Source organism: Temnothorax nylanderi, unplaced genomic scaffold, assembly GCF_030848795.1.
Source record: "Temnothorax nylanderi isolate EJ_2023f unplaced genomic scaffold, tnyl_v1.0 TNYL_tig0635_pilon, whole genome shotgun sequence".
Lineage (NCBI taxonomy): Eukaryota > Metazoa > Arthropoda > Insecta > Hymenoptera > Formicidae > Temnothorax > Temnothorax nylanderi.
Genome location: NW_027249697.1, coordinates 29,787 through 43,160, shown reverse-complemented (window position 1 = coordinate 43,160; position 13,374 = coordinate 29,787).

Here is a 13,374-nt window from a genome sequence, read left to right as displayed (position 1 = left end):
TTTCCTAAGGGACGACCCAGACATTTCCTCCGACGGTACCGAGGGGCCGAGTGGCACAGCCATGGCTCGGCCAGCCTGGCTAAGAACCGCGATGGGCCCACATACACGACAGCCATTTGAAGGGACCGCGGAAAACGGCGGATATTGAGAGCGGCGCCGCGAGCAGGGCGGCACGCACGACCAATCGGCGGGGCGGAAAACTGCGAGCTTGGGGCGCGTGCGCGGGGGCCCAGCGTGGTCCCGCCGGACCGACCACTCGTCACTGTCGAACCAGCCGCAGCCGAGGTAGCATCCCCCGGAAAGTGCCCCGACGCCGCCGAGCAGCAGCGAGCAGCAAACTTGTAAGATCTCCACTCTGGTACTGCCGCGATATTAAGGGCTCGATCTCGGCCACGGCCTCGTATGATTAAATGCAAGTATCGATTAGATTACCGTGTAGATCGATCCGATTAACCTCTACACGTGGCGACGGGCTCCCGTTACCGCGGATGCCGATTAGATTTGTCGTGGCATTTAGTTAAGATCAAGGGCGCGGGGCTGGCCGAGATCGTACCCGGAAAGTTTATTGGAAGGCCCTTCTCGGAAAATCTAACGCGGCCGACAGTCAATTCGCGTTTAATGTATCGTGTTGCGTATCTGTGAATCTGGATATTTGTCGCGTATGGAAGCGTACCGTGAGCGGTACGTTTCGGGAAATATTGCGTTTATTGTGTAGTGTTGCGTATGTGAGAGCGTGCCGCAGACGGCGCGTTTCGGGAGATATTGCGTTTAGATATATTGCGTTGTCCTACCGAGAGCCTCGCGGATATTTTGTGTCGCATTGCGCGGGCAAGTATCGTCGCGCTTGCTCGAAAGGAAATCTCGCGAACGTGTTAATCGCGTTTATGGTATAGTGTTGCGTACTTGGGAATATTTGTCGTGCGATTGGACGTATTGCGTTAGTGTTGCGTCTTTGTGAGTGTTAATGAAATAATTGCGGCATTGTGTAGTGCTGCGTCTTTGCGAATATTAATAGAGATAATCGTGATATTGCGTTCGCGCTATGTCAGGAATAGCGTGTTGCGCCCACTCGAAGGGGAGTCTCGCGGACATGACGCTATCACGTGCTCTGCGCGTGTATTAGCTGCCGGTTAGATTACCGCGTTTACTGACACCTTAATTCCATCTATATTTTGTCTATGATTTCTCTGAAATATACATTGTTATTCTTTAATCTGTGTCAATTGCGCTACGCCCCCTCTTCACTCCTCCACAAAAGAACGTTACGCCCTGAGCTCCCGCCTGGGTGGCAGGAATCGAGATCAGATATCGAGTTATCAAACGTGGTGCGCGTAATCGCACCTGGCGCCTATTAGACCGAAGGAAAACGGGTCGCAATATGTAACAACGTAGGTTGTCAACGTGTCTCGTGAACACCATGTCAATGCAGGATCCTCCTAGTGTTGTAGGTGATTTGTCTGATGAGAGATGTAAGCCAAAATCGTTGCGCATAAACTCTCGGAACTTTTCGTTTTCGCATTTTGATATGTCTAAATTAAAATCCCCGGTTAATATGATGGGTATATCGTTGCAACTATTCTTTTCCAATATTGAACTTATTTTACCAACGTTGGGACTGTAAGCAATTAAATTTTTAGAAATAAATAATTCTATGTTCTCTCTTGAAGTGTTGGGACTTATATAAACAGACACTAATAAACATTTCTTATTGCCAATTATCACCTCCGCTGCGCATATGTCTCCGTATTTGTTTGCAGCAGTAAATCGTATATTATTTTTGCAATCAATTTTCATCAGTATATGAGGCGTCGCCATCGTATTGGCTACGTTTTTTTCGTATATGGCGACCCCGCCTGCTCTCACATCGCTACGTTTATACTGGATTATCCATTTGAAACCTTCGATGTTCACTCGTTCGTCGTCGTTCAGCCAAGTTTCGTTCAAAGCTAGCAAATCTATTCTCTGTAAAATAGTGTTACTCTCTAAATCAGCACTGTGTGTTCTCAGACTCTGAACATTGAAGCTCATTATCGAATTGTTAGCATTATATAAAAATTGTTTGGCCTCATCACACACAGTTTTGAGTTTGTAATTGTGTAAACGTTGCAATTCGTTCCTCAGCTCTATTATCTTTGGCGAGTTGGTGCCTTTGGAGTGGTAGAATTTGTAATCGTCAGTATCGTTAGTCAAATATAAGCCGTTGATCGATGTAACTCGTGATAGAGCTACATACACAAGCTGTTGGTCTTAACTCTTGTGATAGTTAAATACAATTTCGTTGAACGTTCCTCCTTGTGATTTGTGGATGGTTAAGGCGCATGCCGGTGACAACGGAAATTGAATTCGTTTACACTTTATTTTAGAAATGATCGAAATGGTTGCATGTCTCTTTGTTATTGGAGTCCACTCTTTAGACAACACTCCTGATCTGCTGGCAACCAACGGTCTCGATTTCAATCTCAACTTGGCTCCTATGTCATTATTTTCAAACTGTAGCCACACTCGCTTGAGCTTTGTTTCATCTTCTTCGTCGTACTCTAAATATTTGACTTCACCAATGGCCCCATTCACCAGCCCATCTTCGACATCAATGTTACAATTTACCATAAATGGCCTGCTTACGCACAGTTTCAACATGTACGGTAAACCACCGCATTCGGGACACTCAGTTTGTACAGCTTCGTCTTTGCACTAACCAACTCTTCGTCACTACAGTAGCCCTGAATTATATCATTGCATTCACTGGTATACATCGAGTCTATTGCTTCTACGTTGTATTTCTCAACTTCACAATTGCGATGATAAAAGCGTATGGCACCAGCGACATTCTTGTTACACCACTCTATAGATCTGAAACGACTCTCCAACAAATTGTTCTCGTCTTATTCTTCATCTTCGATATATGCTGCGGAATACGATCGAGATCGCGACCAGACTCCGTCAGGTCGAACAACGCGTCGAGCCCGCCGCTGCATCCTGCCTCCTCCTCCTCTTCGTCCCGCTTCTCCACGCTGTACGAATAATCCGTCGAAATCGCGGCGAGGATATCACCTCCCGCACCGACGGGTAAACTTTTGACGTATCTGTCGTGATAATTGGTCCATTCGTAAAAAGTATCTTGTGTCATTAGATCACTCACTAATGATGAATATAACTTCGACGGAAGTCGATCACGAATGAAATTATACATTTCATTCACGGAACAGGTAAGACTCTTAGGACCTTCCTTCAGCCACAATTTATGCAGCTCTGTTAGCACGCTCTTTATGTTGCTGCCCTCGCGCATACGACGTACATCGCAATCGGTTCGCTTCTGATTCGTAGTCGTCAGGTACTTCGAGACGCTTGCGAGCAACAGTCTCAAATTCTGCGACGCCGAACATTCAGGATTCCAAATTTCGCGCAGCAGAACGAGCAAAGCGAAATTGACGACTCGATATCCGTCGAAGTGCGTTCGACTTCTACAATCTGATCCTCGAACGGCTCGTCCAACAACGACATTAGAGCCTCCTTATCTTTCATTTGACTCTCCATGGCACTCTTTCTCTCCATACGGATGTACCGCGCGAACTACGAGCATCAACGTTCTCGCGCCCTTCACAAACTTTAAACTGACGATATAATTGCGCGAGAAAATTCGCGTTGCCTCGCGCTTATCGCTCGGCGTATGTAGGGGTGAATAGGGCAGCAAACTTCAAACTGACGATATAGTTGCGCGAGAAAATTCGCGTTGTCTCGCGCTTATCGCTCGGCGTATGTAGGGGTCAATAGGGCAGCAGATAACCGCGCCACGTTTCCTGCAATAACTTTGAGAGGTAACCGCGATCACGTGTCTCGCGCCCGCCGCGCGAGAGGGGAAATTCGGAGTGGCGCCCCTCGTGGCCCCCCCCCCCTATCCCTACCCGAAAAAGCAGCAGCGAAGGGGCGACACCCGTCTGCCGACGTCGTCCCCTCTTCTTCTTTTTTGTGATATGGCCTTTGAGCAGTACTGCTCTTAATATGGCCAGGACGAACCAATTGTCGTATGAGCCGTAAGGCGTGTCTTAATTTTCAGTTGCACTGACGCAATGAATTTAATTGGACTCACAATGCAGACAGTAACAGTCGCAATACTTAAAAAAATGTTTCCCGGACAAAACACGTCCGAACTAGTCCGTGCCCGTTGCGGCTTACGCCGTCCCCTCGCCCACCGCTTACGGCGGCCCCCACGCGTTCCGCCGCTTCCTGCCCCCGACCCGCCGTAAATCGCTCTGTTGGGGATCAAACCCCCTATAGTATGCCTACTGACGTGGTAGCCAATCAATTCGCTGTTTTTCCATAAGAGCGAATAACTGATTGGTCACTGTGTCGCTTTTTGCCGCGCGGTAAACGTTTTCGCGTTCTGTGTGCAGGAGTCATAACTAGCTCGAAAATTTTCGCGTCTCATTAATTTATGTATAAAATATAATTAAAATTTAATGAATTATATATGTAATTTTAAAAATTGATTTTAGTTGATGATATTTTATTTTTGAAAATGAAGAAATCATTGTCAACGTCAACCTTTAAAGAGATGCGCAAAGATGAAAATAATAAATTAAAAACATCAACTATGTAAGTTTTTCTTTATTTTCTATTATAATAAATGTAATATTGAAAATATTACATTACTCGCGCTCCGTACACTACCACTCGCGTTCGCGCACTTCCGAAATCGCGGAAATAAAGAGAGACAAGCTAGCAAAAAAGAACTGCTTTCGACTCCTTCAGCCCGGATCTACCGGGCGCAACAATATTATAATATGTATATATCGCGTTACTTATTAAAAGAAGAATAGAATATCATTGAAAAATGGTTGGCATTATATTTGGTGATGTTTGGTAAAAGGATTTATTTCTTACAAAAAAATTTGGTAATTGTATACACGGAGGGGGTCACCTTGGACGACCTTGATATTTTAGTATGTTGTCAAGGTCACCCTCCTGAGTGACCTTCAGAAGGTTTCAGCCCGCGCTCGTTGTTTATTCAAAAGTTATTTTAGCAGCGAATTAGTTATTAATAAAGCAGTTATTAAAGCAGCGAACCGTTGCTTTCGGCTCGAAACGAGGTCTACAATTGTTGTTCTATGAACATCGTATAATAATTTCACAGAAAACGCGTGGACTCGTGGATGGTGGAGCTGAAAACAACGATTTACTGCTTTAAAAAACTTTTCTTTGTTCATGCATGTACTATTTCGACATATGTAATATGTATATATTAGTCATTTATGCCTTTTAATACTCAAAATAACTGCTACATTTCTCAAATTTTTTTGTTAATAACTTTTGAATAAACAACGAGCGCGGGCTAAAACCTTCTGAAGGTCACTCAGGAGGGTGACTTTGACAACATACTAAAATATCAAGGTCATCCAAGGTGACCCCCTTCGTGTATACAATTACCAAACATTTTTTTAAATTTTTGTTTAAGGCTAACATAAGTTTCCCCTTTAATTCTTTCAATTAAAACTCCGATTTTTTATTGCATATGCTTATAGTTTACTTCGAAAGCTTTTTAAAACACTATAAAAAAGTATTTTTTAATTAAGTACTTTTCGAGTTATAAGAAGTGTTTCCATACATATACAGGGTGTCCCATTTTAAATGCCGCAGGCAAATACCTCGAAAAATATGGAAAATATAAAAAAATGTTTCAGACAAAAGTCGTATGGTCTAAAAGGGGACACATGATTTCGATATGAGTTATGTCGTTGTTTTCAAGAAATTTTAAAGGCGACTAATTTCTTAAATCGAACCTCCTATATTGTAGTATATCCTTTAAAAGAGCATAAAATATGAAAAATTTTGGCGCAAACCAGAAGTCAATACGTTGATCCGTTCTAAAGTCATTTAGGACCAATGTTCGAAAAAGCCAATTTTTGACCCTAAATAACTTCTGAGCGGGTCAATGTATTAACTTCTGATTTGTGCCAAAATTTTTCATATTTTATGCTTTTTTAAAGGATATATTACAATATGGGAGGTTTTATTTAAAAAATTAGTCGCTTTTAAAATTTCTTGAAAACGACGACGTCTACGACATGACTCACATCGGAATCATGTGTCCCCATTTAGACTATAGGGGAGACCGGGGCGAAGTCGGCCCCGGGGCGGAGTCGTTTTTGCAATTATCTCGAAATCTGTATGTTATGTGAACTCGCCATTTATACTGTAAGCGCGGCTTATGGTGCCCACGTGACCAACGGAGTTTAGTGAGGTTACGTGCCATGTTGTGATTCTTATCGAAGCAAACGTGTTTTCGCAGGTCGAAAGTAAAATTTCTTCCGCGTCGAAAGTTTGTAATATCTTAAGTATTATTGTCTCTCCGAATCTCAAAGTAAGTGATTCTAAAGAGTAATGCATCCTGAACACGAATCCAGTGCAGTTTTTTTATTTTCATTGATTTCTATTATTTTATAAGCGACCAAACCTAAAACTTGTGTTCGGAGCGAAATCGTTTCCAAGCCAAAACAAAGTCAAGAAAGCTAAATAATATGTGCTGCGTATGCTCGGAGATAATAGAAAACACAGCCGATAAAAAACAGTGCATTTCGTGCAGACGTAAGGCACACAACGAGTGCGTGCGCTCGTCAGACTCTGTTTTTACATGCTTTAACTGTTAACGAAAAAGAAAATTGATTTTCTTGAAATTATTTTCCGTTTTCCATTTTTCTACTAAAAAACAATGAATAAAGTGTATTCTATTATTTTTTATGATCAAAATTATGTATCTTTATTTAAAATCCAGTCCGAGAATGAAGACACGACTCCGCCCCGGGAATTTTGACTTTTCGATTTTTGCACCTTTGTCGTTTTTACTCTATATCGGTTGAACAAAACGACGTAGACCAAAAATGCCTATATAAATTTTGTAGCCAAGGGTTCACTTTTTACAATGGTATACTATATTTCACTAAAATGATTTATTTTGTGGTTAAAAATCGGCACCGAAAAAAATGGCCGACTTCGCCCCAGTCTCCCCTACAACTTTTGTCTGAAACATTTGTCCATATTTTCCATATTTTCCTATATTTTTCGCGATATTTGCCTGCGACATTTAAAATGGGACACCTTGTATAAGTCTAATTTTCAAGATTTATAACTCGATAAGTACTTAATTAAAATATGCCTTATTATAGTGTTTTTAAATGCACACGAAGTAAATTATAAGAATATGCAATAAAAAATAAAAATTTGAATTTAATAAATTGAGATTTTGATTTTTTTAAATTTTTGTTTAAGAATGTATGACATAAGTTTTCCTTCCAATTTCTTTAATTGAAATCACCATTTTTTGCAGCATGTGTTTATAGCTTACTTCGAGAGCTTTTCAAAACATTATAAAAAAATATGTTTTCATTTATAAGTATTTTTTGAGTTATGAGTGTGTACATATATATATATATATATATACACACAAACATACAGATATTTTATTATGTGTTTTTTTTTAGACGTTTTAGAACATTTTGAACACATTGCTGAAAACTTAAAATAAAATTTTTAACTCCAAAACAAAGCTTCTAAAATAAAGCTAAATAAAGCTTCAGTTTATTTATCTAATTAATATATAAACAATTAATATTAAAAAAATTAATACATTTTAATAAATTGGGGGTTAAATTTTATTATGTTATTTAGTGAATTGATAGGATAAATAAAACAATCAGTTTTTTACATTAGTATTTTATATATTATATAAAATTAAAAATTAAATTTAGCTTTTAGAGTGCGAAGCCACATTAGTAATGATATATTTCTAACTATATTTATTAATGTGTAGTGATCTGAAAGGAAAACAAGAATTTTCCGTTTTAAATAAAAATAATGAAGAAGAGATGATTATATTCGCTTCTGACGAGATGTTAGAATCTATACAGATGGAGGACTCAACTGTGTAAGTTTTTATATTTATTTTAATATATAATTAATAGTTATTGTATAATTATTCTTAATTATATAATTTTTATTATAATTTATTAAAAAATATTTTAATTAATTATAATATTGTATAAAAATATACTAATCTATAATACTAATCTAAAATATGTATAAATTTATAATAATTATAATAATTAAAAATTATATGGTACGTTTCATATTTCTAAAAAAATATATTGTTAAACTTAAATGTTAAAATACACTGAGAAATTATTGGCTTTGTTGACGAAATCGATGGTCCTAAAATTGTCGGTAAAACGCAGCATTACCGTCTACTGAAATTCGTTTTAAACAATAATAGTCGACATAGAGTGCAGATCGTTGCATGGAACGATTAAGTCGATCGTATTAAACATTTTTTGCAGCTTAATCGAGTAATTATTAATTTATAATAAATACTTTTTCTAATAATTAAGTAAATAAATTAAATCAAAATTATTTCTTATTTTATAATATTTTTTTTATTAATTTTATTTCATTTTTCACATAAAATTTTTTGGTTTTATTTTTTTTTATTAATATTTTTATTTAAAATTATTATTAATGTTTTAAACGTTTATTTTTTAGATAATTCATATTGATGGTGCAAAAGCTAAAAAACCTAAAGTACATGATTTTAATATTGGGACTCTTCCATATGAGCTCATTGTGAGATCAAATACATTAATAAATACATTAATAAATATTGGGTACATTTGACATTAAGAAAAATATATCTATGGAAGCTCAAGAAATAAAATTTGAAGATATTTGTAATCATTTGAATTCATATATACGTAAGTAATGTTAAAGATTAATACGTTAGTAATAAGATACGTTCTATAACTATATATATTTTTTACATTATTATATTAGGTTTTATTATTATATCTTTTTTATTAAAATATAATACGTTTTCAATCGAAGAAAAATGGAGCGTTGAGCCGTAACAAGGTGTTGGTGTTCGTGTATTCTATACTTAAGTAAAGAAGTAACGACGCCTTTTACGGAATGAGGGAGGTTCCAGGTTCGAATCCTGGCTGAGGTAATATTTTTCGCAATAAATTCTTTACAGTTTTTTTAATAATTAAATCGTGTCGATTTAATTCCGGGGAGGGAAAGGGTATTAATTTTCCAAGATAGCTGTGTTTCAAGTCCGACAAATTTGCGGCGCGCAGTCTATTAAGTTGGAATATATGTATATGTACAGTATGTACATTATAATTCGTTACTTCTTTACTTAAGTATAGAATACACGAACACCAACACCTTGTTACGGCTCAACGCTCCATTTTTATTCGATTGATTTGTAATCTTGTGAGCCTTACTATTATAATACGTTTTATGACTACGTTTAAATTCCTTTCGTGAATATAGGTAGAATGTATTAAATATATAACCCTTTACCGTTTTGTAATCTTTATAATAATTGAGTATTAATTAATTAAAAAGAAGACGTAAATGAGTGTAGACTTTGTTTAATTTTATCGTGAGTTTGTTGGTAAAACGTCATGGTTATTATATTAGGAGCAGACTTCCGGGACTGAGTAAGTAGAGAGAAGCACGCCTGTCAAACTGTCAGTGTTTTTTCGAGCTTATCTGCCGTTCCTTCGCCGTGGGGCGACTTTGTTTCAGGTAGTTTGCATGCACAGATATGCAGGACTGATTGCAGATATAAGTCGGCAGTGTAGGAGTCGAGCTACAGACGAGTTCGGGGATTCTGTGTTGCTGCGACAATTTGGAGGTTAGGTGATTGAAGCGGAAACGGCACGGAGAAACCGGAGTCGGAGTAGCACGAAAACAAGTCGATAAAGAAGAGAGTGACAGGAGGAAAGAGGTGCTGAAGAGATAAAAAGCGAGAAAAGGATTCAGATGGAGGAGGGCAAGAAAAAGGATATTAACTTGAAGAGCAAGAGGATATTAACTTGAAAGGCGAGAAGGAGAATAGGACGATAGAAAAAGGTAGAATTACAGGGGGCAGGCCCACGAGGGCGGAGGAGCTGTCAAGAATAAGAGATAGGACAGGAAGCCAAGAATCAATTATAGAATACGTAAAGAAAAGAGGAAGGGAGGAAGAAAAAGAAATAGAAAAAGCCGAAAAAGAAATACTGGAAAATTTTAGTAAAGAAAAAAGAGTGATAAGATCGCCGCCGAACAAGATAAAAAGAGAGGAAAAGAAAGAAAAAGACATGGAGGCGGAAAAAATGCTGAAAGAGATTTTAGCGAAAACGGATGAACAAGTGAGAGAAAGAAAGAAGGATAAAGAAGAGATAATGAAAGAGATACACGACCTGAGGAAGGAATATATAAAGAGAGAAATGCTTTTTGGGAAGGGCAAAAAGCAAGTTTAGAAAATAGAATAAAACAGCTGGAGGAGAAAGTAGAAAATGTGGAGAACAGTGGAGGTGAAAAGTTAGAGAGCAGTGAACTAATGAAGAAGATGAAGGAGATGAAAAGAAACTCTAAATTAGCCGAAAGGAAAAGAAGGAAAAATAATATAATTATAAAAGGAATGAAAGTAGAAAATGGAGGTGAAAGAAAAGAGAAGATGGAGAAATTCCTTGTAGAAATCACCAAAAAGAAGGTAAAAATGGACGAAGTGCAGGCAATTGGCCGGGGAGAGTAGAAAATGAGTCAGATTCAATAGATGGGAGGATAAAAGAGAAATAATAGCAAAGAGGAAGGAGATAGAAAGAGCAAGAAAGATATTTGTAATGTATTGGCGTGGGATAGGTAATAGACTGAAGCTCAGGTACGCACAAATCTTGTACTTTATTCTGCACACAGGCACGCGTGGTGCCATTAACACAGGCAGGCAGAGGACTGACTGCAAAGCAAGAGAGTGGGGGGGCGCTCCCACTCTTATGGCGGGTTCTCAGTACATATTCATTAGTTTAATACACAACATTTCCTCCCCCACATGAGAGAAAGTAAGAAAAGTAAAAAAAACGAGAGAAATCATTAGGACTCTAAGTGACTTTAAATGATGAGTTTAACTTGGTGTATATCGCTGTGTTGGTCGCCGTTGTCGTTGGGAACGACGTGGTGTCGGCGCAGGAGTAGACATAGGCGGGGTTGCTCCTTGCGGAGCATTGACCGGGGGTACCGCTGGTGCAGCGGCAGGAGGGCGCACTGGTGTAATGGCTGGTGAGCGCGCTGGTGTCCCTCCCGTTTTCTTGTAAAATTGGATACGCCGTGACCGTTCTGGAGTAGTTGCACTCCGGCCGGCTGGTGGAGCAGGCTGTAGCTGTTTGGCAGTTTTGAGACCTTCTTGACGACTCCTAATCTGATCGACATGCCTCTTGAAGCGTCGACCATCGAACTCGATTTTGTAATGGAGGTCTCCTAGACGGGCGGCGATAACTCCGGGAATCCACCTGTCCATACGGGGATTACCCTTGTGGGCTTCTTAACATCGGGCCGCACCAGGTCGAGGCGGGTACGCAAGCTTCGTCCTAGGAACAACTGTGAAGGTGGTCGTCCAGTGGTTGAATGCGGAGCTTTGCGATATTGCCGCAGGAACTCATTAAGATTTCGTTGCAGAGTGTCCTTGGTAGTTGCCATCGTCTTAAGCGCGTCTTTGACCGTCTGTACGTAGCGCTCGGCTTGACCGTTCGTCGCTGGGTGGTACGGGGCCGTTAATTTGTGGTACTTGACTCCACTTACTCGTAGAAATTCTTTGAATTCCGCTGACGTAAACTGTGTGCCATTATCTGAGACCACAGTAATTGGAACGCCGTAAGTTGCAAACAGTTCGTCCAAGATTTCGATTGTTGCTGTTGATGTAGTGGAACTCGTAACTTTGACTTCTAACCATTTGCTAAAGGCGTCCACAACAATGAGTATCATCATGCCTGCGACTGGACCCGCGTAGTCGATATGAATCCGCTCCCAAGGTCCTTTAGGATATTCCCAGTGGTGCTCGCGATATTTCGGCGGTGCATGCGCATGCTTTCCACATTCTGAGCATGCTTTGGCGACATCCTCGATATCAGCATCTATGCCTGGCCAAAAGACAAAAGAGCGAGCTAGGCCCTTCATCTTGACGATGCCTATGTGCGCTGCATGCAGATCGGCGAGAATGGCTGGTCGCAATGATGGCGGTATGATGACTCGATGTTCCAAGAGTAAACAGTCTCTCGATAGTGTGTAGTTCATCTCTGGGGCTTTGTATCCGAAGCGAGTAAGGCATTGGCCTGTCTCCAAGATCTGGATTATCTTGCTTAAGTGTGGATCCTTACGTGTTTCATTTGCGATGTGCTCCGCTCGCACCGGTAACTGCTTGATCTGGTGCGTAACAAAATGGTCGAATCCATCACCGTGCTGTATCTCTTCCTCTTCCCGGACAGACAATTTGTGAATTGTATCTGTTGTTGAAGGTAAAGGCATTCTGGAACAATAATCAGCATTTATGTTGGCTTTCGTAGGCTTATATATAATATCGAAGTCAAAATGGGAAAGATAATCCGCATAGTTCGCCATTCTGCTAATACATAATACAGGAAGGGACTTCTCCGGATGAAGAATCTGCGTGAGAGGCTTGTGGTCCGTTATCAGTGTGAAGTGGCGGGCGTATACGTAGTAGAAAAATTTCTTGATAGCCCATACTATGGCAAGTGCTTCCTTGTCAATTTGTGGATAACGTTGCTCCGTAGGCGTCATCGTGCGGCTTGCATAAGCGATAGGACGCTCGGAACCATTATTAAGCCGGTGAGATAATACAGCTCCCAAACCTGTTTTGCTGGCATCTGTAGCCAGTACCAGTGGCAATTGCGGGTCGTAAGGCATCAAAACCTGAGGCGATATCAACGCATTCTTGATGTCTATATATGCTTCCTCCGCTGCTCTTGTCCATTGAAAAAGATGTCTGTTTAGCATGTCCCGTAGTGGACGACTCCTGCTGGACAGGTCCGGAATGAAAGACCCGTAATATGTTGCTTTTCCCAGAAATAATTGAAGTTCTGCTTGCGTGGATGGCTTAGGTGCATCCCTAATCGCTTTGATGTGCTTATCAGACTTGTGCACTCATTGAGCGTTGATTTTATGGCCTAAAAATTCCACCGATGGAGTAGCAAAGACGCATTTGTCACGGTTTAATTTAAGACCGTTGGCTCTCAATCGTTGCAGAACCGTATCTAGTGTTGATAGAAGACTGTCAAAGCTATCTGCAGATATTGTTACGTCATCGAAAAATACTGTTACATTTTCTAGATCTTCTAGGACTGTTTCAATACGGCGTTGCCACTCTGCCGGGATATTGGATGCTCCATATACTGCCCGTTTTGGACGAATTAGTCCGTGTGTTGGAGTGTTCAGTGTTAATGCATGACTAAACTCTGCGTCAACTGGAAGGTGCGTGTAAGCGTCCGTAATATCTAAATGACAGAAAAGCTTTGCACCCTTCATTCGGTTAAACAAGTGCTCTGCCTTAGG